General features: G+C 40.6%; 1 long non-coding RNA gene across 1 annotated transcript in view; it reads left to right on the top strand.

Moving 5' to 3' along the window:
- LOC144247034 (uncharacterized) overlaps positions 1–21,551 on the top strand; it is an 85,827-nt gene that overhangs the window by 24,313 nt on the left and 39,963 nt on the right. The window contains exon 2 of the long non-coding RNA XR_013340729.1: positions 21,135–21,223. This is a non-coding gene — a long non-coding RNA (uncharacterized LOC144247034). The remainder of the gene's footprint in view (positions 1–21,134; positions 21,224–21,551) is intronic.

Consider the following 21,551-nt stretch of genomic DNA (forward strand, 5'->3'; position numbering starts at 1 on the left):
GCAGGACTCATTCATGGATAGCTGGGAATTTCCATACCCTCCTGGCTGCCCTGCCTGAGATGCTAAGTGCTTGAATATTTCACAGCAAAAAAAGTCCTGGGAAAAGGAGAAATATTTCTTGTGATAAAGGCTGGCTGCACATTTTGGGAAGATGAGCTTGTCAGGGATGTTGCTGCACTCAGGCTGAACCTGTGGGAAGTGTGCCTGTTCCTAATAAATGTTGTGTGTATTTATGTGGCAGTCATTGTGCTTTGCAAGGAGGGAGTCACAGAAATAATTAGTTAAGAGCGTGAGGTTTTTGGCACAGATTCCCTTTCTCAAGTAGCTATGATGTTCATATATAAGAAAAATTGATTTGGCATCTAGACAGGATTTCAGCACGCTCATGGTTATGGAAATCAGCTATGGGCATGGAAGAAATCTGTATATTGATTCATAAACTGACTTGATGACTTGTTCATGTTTTAACATTTTCATGGACTTTTACCCAAGATAAAATTGTCAATAAGTACCACTTGACTGTGCTACAGCACCATCTAAAATGGTGGGAAGAAAGCAGGGACTAAAAGGGATTTCCTATTAGGCAGAAGACTTTATTTTCTGTGCTAATTAATTTTTTCCTTAAAGATGGACCTTTTTTTCATTGCCCTTGTGTTGCAGAGGGCTGTTGATTTAGAATATGCATGTAAATAACACCCAGTGAAAAATGGTTTCCTGTGACAGTCCCCCAGTTTCATGGACAATTTATTTTGCAAGAGCTCAGGAAAGCCAGTCCTCCTCCTGCTCACACCAGGCTGTGTCCATGCTGCTAGAACTGCCACAGCTGTGTGTAGGTAATAGAATGAGAATCACTTCACTTTGCTATTGTGCAGTAGGACAAAAGCCAATATGGCTTGCTGAGTCTGTTTTTCTCTCCCTGGCTGGAGAGGGGTGTGTTTAGTCAGCATCAGCACCAACCCGAGACTGCCTTGCAGAAAACACCTACTAAGAGACTGACTCCTCAGGAACATGTTTCTCTGCAGGTTTAAATCTTAATCCCTGAATTATACCTCTGCCTGCCTCATGGTTTTCTTTGGAAACCTTCCAGCATTGACCAATCCTGACCCCATTTGACTTAAGCTATGTGGGCTGGGAATGGAGGCAGGATGGCTGCTGGCCATAAGTGAGAGGAATGGAAGCTGTGCCATGTGCCATGTGCCACGTCACCCCAGATCCAGCGTGATAACAACGTGCAACCACATTCTGATCCCACTTGTCGCAGTGAGCCTCCATTCTGACTTCAGAAGGAATCCATGGGTGTGATGTAAGATGAGTCACAACACACACACTGTGCCACAGCAGAGCAGAATTTTTCCAATAAATACTGTCTCTTTTGTCAAGCCAGAAAAAAAACCCTGGAGACCTATACTATATCAAACTGCAAAATTCAGGAAAGAGGACCCATAGTAACTACATTTTTGAAGGTGAAGGTTGTTCCTTGCGGACTAAATCTTCCCTTACAACAGTTGGTTACTCATTTTCAGAAAATTTCTGCAAGTTTTTCCATGATTAGTGTGTAAGATTAAAAGATCTCTGGGGCCTTGTTTGACACTATTGTGTTTGGACACCACCTTACATACTAAAAGCACTCCACTCATGGAGAAACCAGGGAGATGTCTCATGTTGTCTCAAGGTGAGCTGCTGGAAGCAGGGATATTTTCATACTTTCAGAAAGAAAAAAGGCCATTTTATCATTTGGTAGCTGGCTTCTTGCTGATTATTAAACAGTCTGCCAAATCTGTGGTTAACAAGTGATTTAAATGTACTTTGAAGGCAGCTTTTGTTTCCTTCATTTGCTATTCTAAGAAAGAGCCCTTAAAATTAATTGACTGACAAACTGTATAATTGATGCTACCTACGTATCCTGCACTGGCCAAAACTGATGGGAGCCCTGGCATCTTGGTCAAGGCTGCTCTAAACCCTTCTGAGAACCTCTGCTTGCCCCCTCGTTATGCTCTTGGGTAGAAGAGGGCATGTTTAGTTTTCTGCTTACTCTATTCCCTTTTGTACTTGCTCATTTGCTAGGTGCATAAAGGAGAGGAGGTCATTTGTGCACATGGGATAAAGAGGTATTATGAATTCTAAAGTGTTTGCTTTATTGGGAAAAGCACAGTGAGCAGGAGAGCTCAGGAACCTAATGTGTGAATTTTTAATGAATGCTGTGCCATGTGTTTGTGCAGGTTTGTTTTTTTTTTTTTTCCTACCTGTAGCAGCTTTATTCATTTGGGAGAGTACTGTGTACAAGATATTCTTTAGTAGTGTGCTGGCTGCTGTTTAGTTTTAATAAATTAAATCCTTTATATCAATGTAATATTCTTTAGACAAGCACTTCCAAGACAGATTAGAAATGAACTTAAGGGGATTAAAAGCTTCTCTTGCTAAAAACAATGTTTCAGATGGGAAATCCACTTATTTATGTCACTTTCAGTGGACTACATTTGGCTTTAATATGTTGCTACTGCTGAAGAAAGCAGTGCTTTGCCCATGACTGCAGCCTTTCTGCTCTGCTTTACATACACAGCAATGTTTATTTTCTTCCATACAGTAAGTCACTTTGGGGAAGATTGATGGCTTCCTGTAAAATTGCAAGAAACCATTTTCTTCTTATTTAGAGAAAACAAAAGATTTAATGAATTTGGCATTTTAAATAGCATCACTCTCTTTATAAAATAGGAAATTGTGGTAATGGAATGAGCAGAGAGAAAAATCTGCTTTGATTTTCTCCTTGCTCCATTATAGCAGGCTGAAAACATGAAGTGGAAGTCTGTCACTATCTGTGAAATCCTGGAAATCTTGAGAGCAGCCTGGTTTAGCTGGTGTTTGCTCTGGTCTGTGCAGCAAGCTGAGGGTGAGGTACCAGATTGCAGGCTCTTTCCTCTAACTCACACCAGGTTATCTATTTCTATATCAAAACTTGTCCTAATACATGGTTCAGTGGTGTGTCAACCCCACTGGCGGGTCTCTGGTACCAACCTGAAATATCTTGATTTGAAATATTATAAAACATATTATAAAATATATACAATATGTAATGCATAATAATAGGATACAGTAGATACAATAACATCTCTGTGTGTGTACATGTGTGTATAAATCAGCACCTGCTGGGTTTGATGTACCACCACTCTGCAGGTACTGCTGCAGAAGGAGATGCTGCCTGTCCATGCCCCAATATCTGACTCCTGCTCCTCTGAAGACATTCAGCCAGCAGAAACGGAGTGTTTGGTGAGCCCAGCACAGCTGCAGCTGTGCCTCTCTCCAGAGCCTGGTCCTGCTGGATATCTGGCCATGCTCAGATGGCTGTGAACATTAGCAGGAAGCTCTGCAGCCCTAGGCTCTGGCAGGAGCTCTGCAGCAATCACCAGCCAAGGCACACAGTACTGACCTGGAAAAGGCTGGCTGCTGCCCAGTGCTCTCACACTGAAGTTTAACCAGGGTGGGAACCATCTGGTTATGAGGAGGCTCTTCTGCAGGATGAACCATGACAAAATTGAATATTCTGAGTATCTGCACAATTTTAAGACCATGTTTAGGCCCCATAAGAGACAATCCAGCACTCTAAGTTTCCTAGCATCCAGGTTTGACAATCTGAATTGTCAGTTCTTCTCCCAGACTACAAAAAGGAAGTTTTGGAGTTTGCTTCTCACAGCTGAATGCAATAGAGACAAAGAAGGAATTAGGACACAACTGATCTCCCAAAAGGGTGAAAGAAGAAAGAATTCCTCTGGAACCTTCTCACAAAGCTGCCAGGAGTGGAAGGAGACTGGAGAGCCTTTGATGACTGTCTGGTTTTGCCTTTTCTCAAGTGAGTTAAAAGTCTTTGGTCTACAGTGAGGACAGAAGAAATGATCATAGGAAAATGAAAACTGGAAGAAGTATGTGAAATTAATGTTTTAATTGGAACAAGGCCTTTCCATCTATTTATTGTTGCCATTTGCATGTGAGACCATGAAACTGCAGTGCTTAGTTTTACATGTTAGCTCCAAGAGCTCAGCTATGGTTTGGAGGTCTGTTATTATTCAATTGCAGTGCAGATATCTTGGGCAGAGGGAGAGGTTCCACGCCACAGCACATAAAGTTTGTCTTGGTAACTGTGTCCCTGACACAGTGCTGGATTTTGTTATTTTAGGCACATTCTCCCCCTATCATTACTTTAAAAAGTTTCACCATTCCATCATGTTTCATTACACAGTAAAGTATTATTTATTTAAATGGTTTTCAAAGTAACTTATTTCCTGGTACCTGGTTAAAACAAGCCCATTTCAATACTTTCAGGCCTTTGAAACTCCAAGGTCTGTGTCCATTTTGGTCACTCTTCAGTCACTAATCAGTGCCCTCTTTCCACAGCCAGAAGCTGACATTCAGATTGAATTGTAGTGCATCTGATCAAGCAAGGGATGTGTTTTGAAGGCAAAGCTCAAAGATTGACTTGTGTGACTCCACTGGTATTGAAAAGGGCCCTAAAGTGAGGCTGTGTATTTACCTTGTATTCTTGGGATTGAAGGAGAATAGGCTGGTAAGCAGAAATTAAACAACCATCTTTATTTTTCATTATTTTCTTCTGCTTTGTTTTCTGAAGTTAGATTTCACTCCTTTCCCCCAAACCACTTTTTTTGTTAGTCCTAGTATTTATCAGGTATCTAAATCCTTATATATCACACATGACAACAAATTCTGACTGAAATTTCACCACTAGTTTTAGAGTGGAGAGGGCAGAGTGATTTTCTGCACAATAATGATGGTTTCTTTAGTCACTGTAGCCACTATGTGTGCACTGGTCATAACACCTGAGGATAAAATTTATATACATTGTCACATGGTTTATCTAAAATATATATATATATTGTTTGAGAAAAAAATATATAATGAGGATCAGGAATAGAATTTCACTGAGAAATGTGGTGTAAAAATGCTTCTCATTTTAAATTAAGCTTTCAATGGCAAGTGCTTGGCTTTCAGCAACTTCTCTGAAACCCTTTTAATTGAAGTTCCATGAAAATCTGGGGAGTTCAGCTCAAGTTCAGCTCCCAAGCCCATCCTGATTTCATTAAAGATCTGATCTTTCTTTATTTGCCAATAAAATATATATGTAAACGTGTGTGTGTAAATAAATCAGTATCTGCTAGATAACTGGTTTTTGTGTTGTTTGGGTGTTTTTTGTTTTTTTTTTTTTTTCCCTAAAGGAACAGTTTCCCTTTTCTTTATGAAGAATGAGCTCTGCTCTGTGCATGCAATAGGAGTTGGAATGAACGATCTGTGGGAAATCCTTCCCACTCCCCCTGCCCCAAGATGGGATTTGGAGCACACAACACCCTTCTTGCTTCCCTGTCCTGTTTTGTATTCTGCACTGGTTGTGCCAAGCTCACCAGCATCCCCCCATGGCCTGGGTAAGGACAGGGGAGGCTCAGGATGGTTCCCTTGGTGCTTGGTGCAATGGGAGCACCATGGTCAGCAAAAACTGGGGATTGAGCTTACCTTGGTCAGGTTTAGGGTATTGCCATGTTATTTCCATGTCACTATTTTTTTGTCTTCTAAGACCAAGTAAAGGTCTTGATAATTCTTGCTCAGGGCTCATGTCTGGGATTTAATCTTTTTTGGGTTTTTGGTTAGTTCCTTTTCCAGCTGCAGTGGCTGGATATGCCTGTAACAGCACCAAGGGGCTGAGGCTACATATACCATGGCATATTATCTCTTTGCTAAACCAGTAAAACAGTGAGATGTCATTAAAAATTATATCCATGTATCAGAGGTTTTCAGCTTGGCTATAGGGCCCTTTCAAAGCTGTGAGGTTGGAGAGATTCATTTAGCCCCTTCTGGGCAGAAAACAGCATTCCCATTTCCTTCCATGTCAACTCTGTTATGTAGATTCCCTTGGGACTGAGAGGAAGGGTCCCTGGGAATTGCTGGTGTTCCTGCTTTTATTTTGTGTGAGACTCCAGATGAAAATGTGTTGAAAACAGTGTAAATCCTGAGTTCCCCAAGGCAGAGAGTTGTGATATACTCAAGCCCTGTGTCAGTCCATGGTGTAGCAGCATGCCAGTGACTCTTCCATTAGATTCCACTTGGGTACCCATTTCTGAGTTTCATCCCACTCCTGGAGAAATAATTGCTGTCAGGTTCTTTTATTTTAATCAATTATTTTATTCTGTTACTATTGCAACTGCTAGCTGTCCACAAGGCTCCTCACAAGCTCTGCACATTGCTATCTGCAGTTTCAGTGAATCAGATCTCAGTGTTTCTGATCAGGGTCCAGCTGGAACTACACATCTTTTGTTCATGTATTTAATATACTCAAAATGCACTAAATGACAGTTTATAATATCATTATCAACAGTTAAAGGCATTATAACTTCAAGAAATGAAAAGAAAGTGCAGCCATATGTGGAAGTGCTTTATTTTGTGCACTTTTAACCCTCACAATAGTTCAGCTGCAAAAATGGGGATATCATGAGAAGCAGGGAGAAAATCGTCTGTCTGCAAAATCATTTTTCAGCTTTCTGTCCACTGCTGTCATGAAAGAGCACTGAGCTATTTGGATGGTAAATAACAACCAAGAACTAATTTATTTTTCTTCATAAAATTATTTCTAGAATTGGATTCAAATGTGTTCCTTATTACACGGTTTGATAATTCAGTGATGCTTTCCCCCCATAACATACGAGCTGATTTAAACCTTCACTCCAAACAGCCTCGGGCTTATTAAGAACAGTGTGGACTGAGTATGGATTAGGTTTAAAAGTAATAAAAAAGTAGACCTGTTGGTTAGGTGAAAAATTCACTATCAGATTCCTGAGTGCAGCTTTCTTTTCATGTGCAAACTGCATTAAACGAGGCATTTAATTCAACAAATCCATAGTTCTGATCCACCAGAAATAGAGACTGGGTTAGTTCAATTTGTAACAAACGATCTCCATATGATCAAAGTCCTGAGAGCTGATTCCAACATACTGCTTAAATTAGTCTAACACCGAAGTGTTTGGCTCTGGGACAATATTTGGAATGTCTTACCAGAAGAAAAATTCCTCTGCACACATGGTTCCAATATCTGGGAATGCCAACCTTGCTTTTTAATGGGCTGACAGGGAGCCTCCGTGCTAACTTTTTGACTCCAAAAAGTTCTTGTGCTGTCACCCGCAAACCAGCTTGGATAATTTTTCCTTGGCTTCCTTATTAAAGCCTGAATGAAGGGATTGTGTGGCTTTCTTAATGTCACTTGGTCTGCTTGCCATAAATTCAAGCACTCATGATGAAAGGTCCACTTATATTTTGCTGGGAAATGGAATCAAGGAGAATGCACCCTCGTTCACAATAAATAACTGAAGTTGAGTTATTAAGTGTATTTCATATACTGGTGCCTTATTACATCAGCAGTTTAGATAATGGCTTCTTAAAAATATTCCTCCGCTGAAATGTATGACGAGTGAGTTGCATAGAGGATCCCAATGCATGGAACCAAACCAGCAGGTCAGAGCAATAACTTAGGACTGTATTAACAAATATCAAATATTTACATTTTTACATGCTGCTGTCTGTTTTGATTAAGCAGCCATAGCAATAACAGCAGTCAGCAGCGAGGGCTGTATTTGCTTGGTTCCTGCCAGGGAATTCTCAGCTGGGATTGTTTGTTTGCGTTGTGCAGTGAAGACTCGAGCTGTTTACACTGTAGCTCCAGTTTTAGAGAGTGCTAATTATGCTCTACTGCTGAACCCTCTCCTTCACAGAGTCTGCTCTCCTGCAAAAATACTTTACACTGGTCTCGAGGAAAGCAATCTGACTCACGGCAGGCAACAAAGGGTGCCCCAGCGCCTCACCACTTTTTCTTTTAATGTGGTGAGCATTGCTGAATGGAAGTTCATGCCTTTAACTCTGCTTGCTTTTTCTTTTCTTCATTTAAAAAAATTAATTTTAAATAATGGACAACAGTTTTGAATGTCCTTGACTGAATTTCCTCTCACAATTTTACTCCTTTTAATGGAACTTCTTCATGTGAAATGGGCTGATGTAAATTCAGCTGGAGGGGTGTGTAGCATCTACCTCTCCACATACACAAAGCCTGCATATCATTCTTTACCTTTTCCCCCTGTTATTGTGTGTGCAGTGGGATGTAACAAATTGACACTCACCCAGGAACAGGCAGAACTGACAGTGAGTAAATGCCCCGATTAGCATTGCATTGTTATAATTTTGAGTTCCTTCCTGATTAGCTAAAATATGTGTAGCATGGCCATGACACTATTTTTAAATCTGTGCTAAGCACTGCTTGATACTTTATGGGTGAAGGAGGCAGAATGAAGGATGAAAGGCTGGCACTCAGAAATTTAGCAAAACCAATTCTGTTACCATGTTTTCATGGTAACTACTGAACAGGTGGCTAAGTGAGCCAATTAAACAGACTTTAAGAACAAATTATGATAGTAATTCATTGTCTAGGATCATTGAAATGCACTGTGTGGAATCTGGTCTCCTGAGCAGCCTGAATAATGAAAATCTGTATAATTTGTATAATTTTATTGTTTTTCTACCAACATGAAAAGGACCTCACCTTTTATTTATTTTTTAAATCTTGGGGGTGGATGGAGGGGAAAGGATAGGAGGCTTCTTCCAGAATTTTTTAAAAACAGAGTGTAATCCAATTAAAAACTCCAAATAAGGAACAAATAAGAGCATCTTTCAAAGGAAACAAGGGTTTGGTAATGAAATATTTTAATTGTTTTAGAAAATATTTTTTTTTATTCTGAGTTGAAAGCCTTCAGTAGTTTCATAGACAAGAATGAGCAAAAGCTCAAAGTCCTTCTGGCATAAATATTTTGATCAAAAAAGTGCCTGGCAAAGGCCAGTAAAGAGTGAAACATGAGAGGTACCAATTATGAACCTTTTAGCTTCAGTGGAATGCTCCAGATATGTAGGGGCTTCACTCTAGTTTTGGGGGATGATTGTCCAAGGACATGGAGGACAATGCTCCGAACCATCTGCCTGAGCTGATTCAGCCCTCTCAACATCAGCCCTTTCCCCTCACTGGCAAAGCTTTAAGGTTAACAGAGCCCTGACAGTTTTGGGGCTGTAAGTATTAATCTCCAGTACTCCAGATCATCTCTTCTTCAGGGTTTGGCTCATTAATACTCTGGCATTAAAAAATGTGCCAAAGACTGACAGCACTATGTATGTGTACATATATAAAAATTATATATATAATATATATTTTTTAAAACTGTATTATGTATATATGTATAAATATATATTTATATAAAGAGGAGAGCAATAGCAAATTTCTGCTTTCTGTGGTATTTTTTTTTCTTTTGAGGTCTGGGGTTCTCTGGAATGATCTCAGGCCATTGTACAGCAACAGCTCTGAGTGGCCACATAGGGCTGCATTTGAACCCCTGACCCAGGAACAAAATAAATTACGTGTAGACTGAGGTATGGATATGGTGAGTGACAGAAGAATAGCACTCAAAATGGTGTTCAAGAGATTCTGTATTCATTTAAGTAGTGTAACTGTTTAGCCAATTTATTCATTTGACAAGTTCCTTTCTAACCATCCTAATTCACCATTTAGCCTAAGATGGCCTTCATTAGTTTATTAGATATTCATCGGAAGAGATTTTAGCATAAATACAGTTCCAGGGAGGATTACCACCCAGGGAATCTATTCTTTTAACCTACTTATTCGGCTATCAAGTATTTGTTGAAAAGGACTCGTATTTACTTAGTCTCTTAATGAAGTCTAGAAAAGCTTTTCTGCAAAGGGAATATTGTTTTGTCAAAATTAGCTTACTTAAATAGCTTTCAAAGCAGTCTGAGAACAAAGATTTCAAAGCCACAGCTCCAGCCTAATATTTACTTTTTACACTGTACAGTAGTTTAGACTTGCCAGAAAAGTGCACTTGTGCTTTTTTGCTTTGTTTTGCTTTAAATTTCTCTGCTTCTAGTTGTGAGATATATATGTCATTTCTAGGGGTATGGAACTAATTGAGGAATATGTCCTGCCCTTGTTGAGGTGAACAGGGCAGATAAATAAAAACTCCATTGGACATAAATCTCCTCCACCAACATCAAAGAAACAGGATCCTGCTAAGTGTATTTGTATAATGCAGTAATTTATGCAAAAAGCAGCTTTTGTCAGCAATGCAACAAAGCAGCTTTGATAAATGTCCCCTAATTTATTGTCATGTATCTCAAATCAAAGTAAAACATTTACAGCCTGCATACTGAAGGAACCCAGGCCCAAGGTACTTAAAGGGTTTCTCTCCCTTTCCATCTCCCCCCCTTTAAAAAAAAAAAGTACAAAAAGCCAAGTTGGGCAAAAGGTTAAAAAGGATCTGTTTTGAATGCTAAGTACTTTATACAAATTATGGGCAAAAAATAATAATGAATCTACTTAAAGACTGGCAGAAAAGCCTGTAAAAATTCAGATTAAAAAATCCACTTAGCTTTTTTCTTATGGATGGTGTCTGACAAATCATAACAGGGACAATTCCAGTTCTCATGTTTTGAAGGAATAAAACGGTGACTGTAGATCGTGGCTGCTCTTCTCTTCCCATCTTGCCTATGGATTCTCCTGAGCAGCTATCTTTCAGATGTATGGCACATTCTGGAAATGAGCTCAAGTGTGAAATTTGGGGGAGAACCTTTATTACTGACTTCAGGCAGGAAAATCACACCCTGGTAGAGGGCAAAGCCAACAGTGCAGGTCTGTTCCCACCAAAGGGCTGATGGTACTTGCCTAGTGCAGAAACATTTTGAATTTTCTCTCTACTCCTTGAGAGAATTATTAGATTGGCTGATTTGATAAATTCAGGCAGACTGCTTGGTCTTTCAATGCATAAAAGTTGTATAAAGGACCATTTTAGATATATATATATAAATATATATATTTTGAATGGCTATGGCACTGGTACAGGGTGCCCAGAGAAGCTGTGGCTGCCCCATCCCTGGAAGCATTCAAGGTCAGGTTGGATGGGGCTTTGAGCAATCTGAAATAGTGGAAGGTGTCCCTGCCCATGGCAGTGGGTTTGGGACTAGGTGATCTCTCAGGTCCCTCCACCCCAGGCCATTCAGTGGTTGGGTGGCTCTCAGGGCTGGACGTGTTGTGCTGATGGCGTTGGCAGCACGTCCTGGCACGGGCGAGCACAGGGGAGCTGCTGCACCCACAGCCAGCAGCTCTGTCACCCTCTGTGTCACTCCAGCCATGTGCTCAGCCTCCAGCTCTGCCCTGACTTCTACAGGGCCCTCTCTGAGGAGATGAGAAGAGAAAAATCAGTGTCAAGAGTGCCACTGATCCTGCAGAGCTGCTGCTGGGGTTGCAGGGGCTGGGCCAGGGAAGGGCTGAAATCAGCTGGCTGGAGGACACCATCCCATGCCTCTCAGTCAGATGGTAGAGGAAAACTACTTGGGCTTTTCACTCACCCACAATGTCTTTCAGTTAAAAAGACCAAATGTGATACCGCCCCTCCTCAAGCCCCTTTGATATTTAGGGAGAGATAAATTAAGTTTTGCTTCAGCTGAGATCTAGCACGGCTCCACATGTCAGTTTGCTTCAGAAGTAGGCAGCATTTCTATGTTTTTGAATTAGAAATCTCTGTTTATAATAAAACAAACATACAGCTTCAGGAGTATAATATCCTTTGAGTGGAGTGGTTTCAAAGAGTTTTACAACCCATCTGGAAGACTGACTCTAACTATTAGGCCTGTTCTTTGAGAAAATGCCTTATTCACACAGATAGTAGTATGGTTCTGGCATTGCAAGCCAGAGGAATGAAATTTGGAAAGCCAGGCCTGCTGCACCATAAAACAGAGACATGGAGTTCACCGAGAAAGTGAAAAGGAACAGTTAAAAAAAACCCAAGTTTAATTTTCTTTATATAAAATTTCTGTCTGCTGGGAATGAGTCTGCATCTCCCATCATCAGCTTATCTCTTGGAAGAGCATAAGTCATCTCTACTACAGACCAATTAATTCTAATTTCTTATGCATATCTCTCTTTGCTGCTGTTGCCATTAATACATATTAAGATTATAAGTTAAATATATAATGATTTAAGTTAATATCCTAATTGCTAGATGCATAATTAAAATTTGTACAAGTATTTTGCAGGTACAGTCAATGAAATGAGAGCTTTTCTGTCAAAAGTGTCCAAAAAGTAGCTTAGCAGAGTTGGCCACCCAAGTACACAATTGGAATGTAAAGCTCAAGGAGCTGTGTCCAGGAACAGGGTTTTAAAAAAAAGAATGACCTCTTCTCCCAAAACACACAATTAACCCTATGGAAGAGTCCATCATCATCACATGGTCAAACAGAATGTGGCACACGGGTGCCAGGACCAAAACTACAGCTCAGGTGGGTACATGATGTATAAAAATATGTTTGTGTGTACAGTAAATCCTGTCTCTCTAGGTATATTTACGCAGCTAGACAGACACACTCCATATATGTTATGGTGAGACCCAGCACCTGATTTATCACTCCCTGGCAATTTACCTGATCACCTCACTCTCCTCACCATCCTGATGTAACTTAAGCTGCTCAGCTCATGCCCCGTACATGCACAACCTTCAGTCCCCAGCTCTGCACAGGAGACACGATGGGGCTCTTTGGTTAGAACATCTGAGCAGGAAACTTGTAAATTAGTGAGGACAAAGGAAAACCCTTAAAATTAAATTTAAAATGAAATTACGGTTTGGAAGTAAAGAGACATCATCAGCAGAAAGAAATCTTCCCCATCCTGTGCTTCCTTTTCACACTGATAAATTCTTTCTAGACCCAGACCAGCTAGTGACCACTCGCACTCTCCTTCTCCTTAGTACACAAAGAAAAAGGCAAATTACAATTTCTACCTTACTTCCTAACATTACAGTCAGTCAGGTGTGTTTTGCATAGTTAAATTAGCAGCAAATCTTGAACTACTAATCTATATATTAACCAGATGAGCTGCAGATTATGCACTCAGCAGGAAAAGCCTCCCCAAGGTGTGCTGTGCAGTGCTGGCACAGGGTGCAGGGACGCCTGGGTGACAGAAGGGACATGGGTGCCATAGGCAGGCAGCTGCCTGGACTCTGCCTGCAGCACCCACGGCCCGGGCAGAGCCACTGTAAATAATGCCAGTGCTTTGTATTGACTGGAGTTGGGGAAGAAACTTTATGCCAATACTTTCAAAGCAGAGGCAGCTGTGAGTAGCTGTTAAATAGACACAAACGAGAGCTTAGTCCAAAATATGCATGTTCAACATAGTGCCTTAGATATAAGCTGTGCTACAAAACCACAAAAATGAAGAAACCAAAACATATTAATTATTTGAAATAGAAACACTCCTTTTTTAAAGGCAGGCACCCTTTTTAGATGTCTTGAGTGTCACATTGATTTTTTAAATCTCTGAAGTCCCTTTATCTCAGTTCACTTATTTTATGAGAGTTACATTTTGACACATGGTTCTGGTTTATCATGTAATGCTTCAATAAGTAAATGCAAATTATTACTAATGATATTTTTAATCTGAAACATGACTTGGCCAAAATTAAACTTTTCAAGTAAATAAATTAAAAGAGTTTTTTTTTGGTCTTATTTCACAGATTAGTTTCAGTGTCTGACACACAAATTTCAAAGAAGTTCTTATTTAATGTGAGTAGGACAAACAAAAAAATCCAACAAAATCAACACCCCCATACACCCCCAATCTTGAATGTGTCATTAAAACCACATGGATTTTAAATTCTTCTTCTTATACAGAAAATTGCATTAACAGATTTTGACCCCAAGACTAAGCCAAGTTACATGTGTTACAGGCCCAGCATCTCTGCTCTGATCCACAGGGCTGCTCCTGCATACTTAATAAATGCAGCCTACTGATATAATAGCATCCTGCATATGTCTCATATTAAGGCTATTTTCCTAATAGTAATAGCATTATATACCTGCCTACTTTGCTATTGAGTTACCCTATTTAGGATAATTTGCACAGAAAGGCTATGCCTGAGCATGTGAACAAGCATATCATTTTATAACACTTAACATAAAACTTAACACTTATCAAAATCAAAGCAAGTTGCCAGTTTGATTCTAGAACCAGTATTTTTCCATTAAAAAATCAGTTGTGTTCCTTGAATAATTTATTATCTGTATTTTTGTTTTATTTTCCACATGGAATTGATGAAGAAAGAGTACTTTTTTTTTCTAAAGAAAGTTTGGAAGAGTGAAAACTCACACATGGAAAACAAATGAGCATCGGGAAACACTCCTCATAGCTAATGGCTACTTGGTATGTCGCCAGAATTCATATGGATCCTTAAAATCAAGTAAATTATGCCCGCAGTGATAGCTCCCTTTGCTGGAGTCCCACAACAACCACCAAATGATGGAGCGAAGCTGAACTGCCAAGTTTCATTTTTCACCTCCCAATTCCTTTCAATTAAGTGATTCGTTTGCTGCAGAAGGGCCCATGCATATTTTATGGTGCCAGCCCCTCGCTCAGGTGCACTCGCAGCCGCCGCGCCCGGGCACGTGTGCCCCCACCCAGCCCCGCTCCCACTCCCGTCCTGCCCACGGCTGATCCGTGCCACCCTGCTGGGGCAAAATTCAGAGAGGACTGGCAGCAGGGAGAGCACTCAGACATGTGCATCTTCTTTAAACAGCCCGCTAAATGAAAATGGAGAGAATGCCAGTTTTGTATAAAAAAGATGAGTTACTCTCCTGCTCTGCTCTGGTGATAAGAGATCACACACTCTAAATGCCTTATTGAACTCAAGGTTAAGGAACCTGCCACTCAGCACACAACAGATTAAATAACTGGTGAATTATGTGTTAGAAAAATTAGGATGGATTACACAAATATCTGTTAAGGCTATGATAAATATTTATAAACAATCTTCCTTGCAGAACATGTCTCTGTCATTCATTTCACTGCAATGAAAAACCTCAAACAATGGAACTAATGACTACATTGTTCCAAAGTTAAGTAGTATATCTAATAAGGAAAATAATCAAATGAGCCAAATTCTTTATGAACAGAACAGTGAAGCAATTAAAATAAATGTGATTTTCCAGATCAAAACTTCTGGCTGTTAATTGCTATATGGCACCTATCCTAGTCATATGAGTTTCCCTTGCAGCTGTTTTTATTTCATGATACATTTTGAAATCCCAGGAGCCTAGTCCTGGGATCTGCCATACAGATAGTTAGCCTGAAAACCAGGATGCTTATCAAGTGTTTATAATCTGGGTAGATGAACTCTCAAGACAGACTTCTGAGAACAAGCACTTTCTTGCCATTTGCATTTTGTTTGCAATGTGTTTCCAATGAAGATAATTTATTGATGCACACTTGTGGGGCTGGAGCACGAGGGTTCTCTGCCATATGCAGGCGAGCAGAGGATGAGGCACAGGGATCAGGAGGTGTTCCTGCTCCCCTGTGCTGGGGGCTGAGGCCACCACAGATAATATGGTATGGGGGCTATGATGCACTAAATACAGGCACAATTCACTCTGTCTGATGGCAGAATTCTCTTGGGTTTTATTTCTTTGCAGTTTCTGCCTTTTATGGGTGTTTGGGTTGAGGAGCAATGGGACAGGAGGGCTGCAGCCTCTGCAGGGGCAATGAGCCTATTTAACATACAACACATGACCCCCTGAGCTGGAGTGCGTGTGGAAACCTGGCAGAGTCCAGCCAGCTTATTCAAAGCTGCCTTTTAGTATCTGTGGGTTATTAATGAGATTAAAGAACTCGGTTACAGGCAATGACAAATGCAGTTTGTCCAACATGAAGCAGATATTGGCATCCTAAGGTGCGACTCAGGAGCCAATGAGCTCAGCTATTGAACAAGCTAAAGCCATGAGCAATATGATATTGATTAGACAATGGCTATTGCCTTTACCCGCTTAGTTTTATTGGGTGAGGCTCCATGCAATGTGTTTTTATCTGGGAAACTTAAGGAAAATAATTAAAAATGTTACAAGGAGAGCCTAGCAGAATTGGTGCTTTTCTTTTTAAAGGCTACAGATGTCTTGTCTTCTGTCTTTAAAACTGCACATTCTCCAACCCCACCTTCCAAAAGATCAAGGGTAATCATAAAAACAAGTATAATACACTATTCTGGAATTTTTCTACATGCCTCAAGAGAACTTTAATATTTTCCAGAAAGTGTTTTCTGACAACAGCCACCTCTTCTTCTGTTCCTTCTACCCTGCTTGCATTGCCAGTGCTGCTGGGGCCAAGTTAAAATGGTGTCTTTAAATGTGAGGCCTTTGCTGTAGAAAACTTTTGCTAACCAAAGCCATGTAGCATTCGGGTATCCTTCACAGTCTGCAATTTCCCCTGCTCTGTGCAATTCCTGCTTTCCCCTTGCTGTTTCCAGGCAGTGCTAATACCAGCATTTATTTCTGCTTTGCAGATAATTGGAGTTGGTTAAAACTTGAGTTTAGGTCAAGTTAGTCTCACTTCAAACTGTGATGCTGGACAGTGTGTGTGGTAGCAGTGTGGGTCTAGCTGTTTCCTGGGTGGCTTTTGGGCCATGCCTCCCAATCTGCACAACCTGGCTGGGCAACACCCAGGGGTCTCCCACCACTCAGAGATCTGCTTAGGTCAGGACTCCAGGTAGCCTCAAACCCCAACTAAAACACTTCTATTGTGGAGGCCAATGGGATACTTCAGTTATTAATCTTTACATTCTTACTTCTGGATCCTGGCTCGATGAGCTCACCCACAACCCTCTGGGGGAAAGGAAGGCAGGGATATAGCAATAGCATCCCTGGAGAAAATGTCATCTAATGCTCTTTTTTCTATCATTTGCATGCCCTTTCTCTGAGGGCTTTTTTTTTTTTTTTTCCTTTTAATCCCACAGCACTATCATGATTGCCAGCCCCAATATCACGTTCTCCTCTTTCATCAGAAGACTGACTCATAGCATCTTTCAATTTGGACTCAGTTTTTTTTTTTTTTTTTTTTCCTGTGGGACTTTGGCCCAAATAACACAACACATGAAGCATCTGCCCAGACTTGACATGCAGCGAGGCATCGCCCAGCATGGGGGTGAACCAAGACCCATATTTTCACCATCTTTTTGCCCCCAGGAATTTCTCTGTACTGACTATTGTACGAGTTTATGTGGGGCAGCTTAGCATTTCCCCTCCCTCCACGGCTGACTGCAGCTTTCTCACTCTCCAGGCTTCTGAGCATGGAACTGTCAATTCTTTTTCTCCAGCCCGATCCATGCCCAGTGCTCCAGCGCTGCTGCCAGCTCTGGTTCCAGTTTGTAAGGCTGCTTCTCAGAGCTAGTGCTGCTCCCTCTGCTCTTGAACCTGATGCTTTCCACCTCCAGGCTCTGCAAGGACAGGCATGAGGCAGGATGTGTGGAGTGCCTGGAGGAGTGGGTGAATGGCTTCTGGACCCACATTCAGAGCAGCTTCTCCATCTGCACCATGTCCTGGGAATACAAAATGGCACCGAGTTGTACTTCTGCTCATTAGATGTGGGCAAACTTGGCTACAGCACAAGTGCAAAAGCTCATCTTTCTTCAGCTGCTTGTAATTCATGCTTGAGCAAGAACATTATTTGGGGCTTAAGTCAGATTCCTCTAAGTAGGTCACAATTCTTCTTCTAGACACAAATTCCTGCCTCTGACTTCTCAGAAACACAGATTCTCAGTCTCTCCTGATTTGTGTAACACCTCAGGTGCCCTCTTATCATATTTATCAGCTCATCAAATGAATCCACAAAACAGTTACTAACTTGCTGCCTGATAGGGTTCAGACTTGGAAAAGTTCCTCTGTCTCGGTTGGCAGCGATTTCTCTGTCTCATTTGCATGGCTGACTTTTCCCATTTTAATGATGCTTTTCTGTTAGCACTGTAGCCAGGTAAAAGGATGTAACCTGCATCTCCTATGGTCAGTACATCAATAAGAGGGCAAGAGGCTGCAGAGAGGGCCAGGAAGTTCCAGTCCACATGGGGCTTCCTCTCTGAAACGGATGTAATGCCGTCAATGCTATAAAACAGAATTAATTTTAGTGGTATAGAGATTGATCCCCCCAAATCATGACAGCATGTGTTAGACATTAGTTTTATTCCTTTGTACAGCACTATGAGAAGCTTGGACACACCCAATGCTACAAGGAGGAGATAAAACAATACAACAAGATAGAGACTAGAGTAGAAGACACTACAGCACAAGACAATATAACACAATACAAAGATGGCATATTGTGTACAAGGACTGACTGATTTAAGACATTTCTGCAGGAGAGTTCTACAGAGAGCTTGCCCTGCTGTTCTTGAAAATTGTAGTGATTTTCTTGTTTCAAGTTAAAAGAAAGATAGAGACGAAGAGAGATGTTTTAGTCCCTCAATAGAGGATAAATCTCACCTTTAAAAATAATGGTGGGAAGTATGAACCATTCAAACACTGCATGTCACACTAGAGAGATGTGGAGACTTGCAGGCAAATATGTGTTTTACTGAAGTTGTGTGGCCAGGAGAGACTATCTGTGGGGGTGGAGAGCTCTCATTAGAAGACATATGTTTGGACATTTATCTGCATCGTGTCCCAGATGTTTTTTGTTCTTCGATTGCCACCTTGGTGTGCAGTGGTAAAATGCTGCTGCTGGATCACAGACTTTTTTCTGTGGCCACCTTTGTATCACCAAAATGCGCTGGAGTGTCATTTTACAGTGGAATACAGGATGCCCACTGGCTTTTATGTTTTATTTTTTGCTTCTGTGAAGTTAATTTTCACTTCCTCTTCTCAAAACAAACAAAATGTTAAATGTCTAATTGAATAGACTCTTGGAAAAGCCGAATGGGAAGATTGAGCACGTGAACTTCTGTGAAGCAAATGCCTTTGTTTCCAAACAGTCTATTGATAGAAAATGTTTGACATTTTCCTTCCACAGGGGCGTTAACAATTATAATTTGCTAGTACATACATCATGAGTACTTTCAGATTTTGAACAGAACATCTGTTGGTCAAAGATGAAAAAAACCTTGAAAAAAATAATCTATTTTTCCAGGGTTATGAATCTAACAGCATCACAAATTATCTCTAGGAAAACATTTCAAAAGCCTGAACTTGCACTTATGGAAAAAGGAACACAGATAGAGGAAACAGATAAATATGCGTTGTGTTAGTAGGCTTTGTTTTCTGAAATGATATATTGTTCCGGAGAAGCAGTTAACAAACAAATTACTGTCTGTGCCCAATACAGCCAGATCTTTGGTTCCACCGAACAGATGTTGAGGTGAAGCAGATTAAAGCTTAATTCACAATAGGGCTGTACCACAGGAAAGGTGCCCTAAGTTTATCTATTGTTAAATAATATAATTTATCGTCTTAGAGGGCTACAGAGCAATTTCTGTTCCTTTTCTACTTTTTGAACAAAGATTTATAACATAGATAATCCCCAATTTTAGATATTTGCTGCAGGTTATATTTGAAAGAATTTCCCAAAAGACTGATAACCCCTTTTCCCCCCTTAACCACAGTCAAACCAACGAACTAATATGATGCCTGCTTCAAATAAATGTATTTGCTGCCTCTGTGCATGATAAGTTTTCATTTAGTCTATGATCAGCTGACAGTATGCAAGTTTGCAGATACCAGTAATTGAATACAGATAACCTTGGTTGTTGACCTATGCAGAGCCATGACTGTCTAGTTTCCATTGTTTCTGTTTTTGCTAGTTGACACAAAACTGATGTGGGCTGAATTTATATATTAGCCCTCCATTATAGTGGGAATTGCTTATCGTTATGGATGGATATTGCAAGAAGTTTCTATTTATTTAACCTAATAAGAAGGCAAAATGAATGTGATTGGGCCAACTCAGGAGCAAATTTAACCCTTAGCAACCTGGCTAGTTTCTGCATAGATAGTAGGGCATGGAAAGGACATCTGTCTTGTTTCTATTTTTTTACAAATTGATTTTCTTTTTGGTTGAAGGGATTATTTTTTTTGCTAGCAAACAATGCCATGAAATATTGAAAAACTGTTTGAAGTTGAGGGTTGTGAAGAGCCAAGCAGTGCTGGATATGCAAATCCTCTTGGCTTCTGATAGCAGTAGACAGCTAATTCTCCAAGACTTCGTTGAGTGCCCAGTCTGAAAAGACTAAAAGGCAGAGTTTGCCAAGGGATGAAGAGGGCAGTGGCACCCTGTGAGAGCTGCCTGCTAAACACAGCGTGGACTTCAAACCACACAACAGAAGCTGCTCCTCTGCAGGTTGCTGCTGTCTCCTCCTTGTGTACATCACAGCCAGGATGAGACTCCTTTGGTTGTTTGCAAGGGTTGTGATGAGCTTGGTTTGCATTTCACCCTGGCTGTGATTAGTTATGAGTGTTTCCAGTTACCTATGAACTTATTTAGATCCAGAATGAGAATCCAGGCTTTCAAATTCAGTGATCATTGTAACCTGCTGTCTTGGAAGGCACATTGCAGCAGACTGGGAATGACTGACCCACTGGCTGCAGGAGGTCAGCAATAAAGAAGAGAGGCATCTGTTTTTTTCTTCAACTATTAAAATGATGGTCAAACTCTGGCCACATTGACACTGATGGCAAAATGTCAAGGCAACTGGTTGCCTGGTGTGGGTGGAATTGTGGACAGCTTTTTCCCTACCTGAGAGGAACAGAAGAAATCCTGCCTGAAGTGCCATTGGAGGGGCCACTGGACATTTTCAGAAAAAGTGTTCATTAACTGTGGGCTCATGACCAGGTTATTGAGCCCCTGCAGAGGTTTTATGTACCAGCTATTCAGGCCTTGCTAATGTTATGCACCAGGACTCATGTTAGGTTTGTTCAAGACCATGAATGCAAAATGGCCAGCTGGAATTCTGATCACTTTGTGGAATACAGTAAAGCACATGGAAATGTGATACTTCTGCTCATATTGAAATCTATGCTTTTAGTTCTTTTCAGAGCAGCAAGAGTAGGTAACATGAAGTCGCACGATGGCTGAATTCTGTTTTTGTTAAACAGAAGTGTCAATCAAGTTAGTTAAACTGAGACAGTTTTTCAAAATGGCTTTCAACCCTCCTATAAATGGTTTTCTTTACAAACAGTGTTAAAATTCTAGGGACCCATGAAAAGGGAATTTTAAACATCTTTTTATTTTTGGCCAGGTTTCTGAACCATGTCACCCACTCATGGATCTTAGTTTGTCTGTGAAGATGGACACTAGGAAGCTGTGGGACTGCAGTGCCCAGTTAAGGTATCACATTCCTCTTCTGTATGTATTTAAGGATGAGAAGTACCAAGAAATATCAAATAGTTCAACGAATAGACCTTTTACTTCTGAAAAGCAATTTTTTTCCCCATCCCCTGCCCCCACATACTACTGCCTTCAAGGAGTAATGAGCTCAAGGTCAACACAGTGTTTTTACAGGCATTTGCTTTCTTTGGGGATCCAAGACCCAGGAAAAAGAAAATTAAATCACCTCCTAGAGCACAGGGATATTTATTTCTTTGAAGTAAATCAAACCATGCTGCCAAACAATGATTACAGACCCATTAATAGGTTAATCATTATAACTGCAATG

This window comes from Lonchura striata, chromosome 13 (assembly GCF_046129695.1).
Source record: "Lonchura striata isolate bLonStr1 chromosome 13, bLonStr1.mat, whole genome shotgun sequence".
NCBI lineage: Eukaryota > Metazoa > Chordata > Aves > Passeriformes > Estrildidae > Lonchura > Lonchura striata.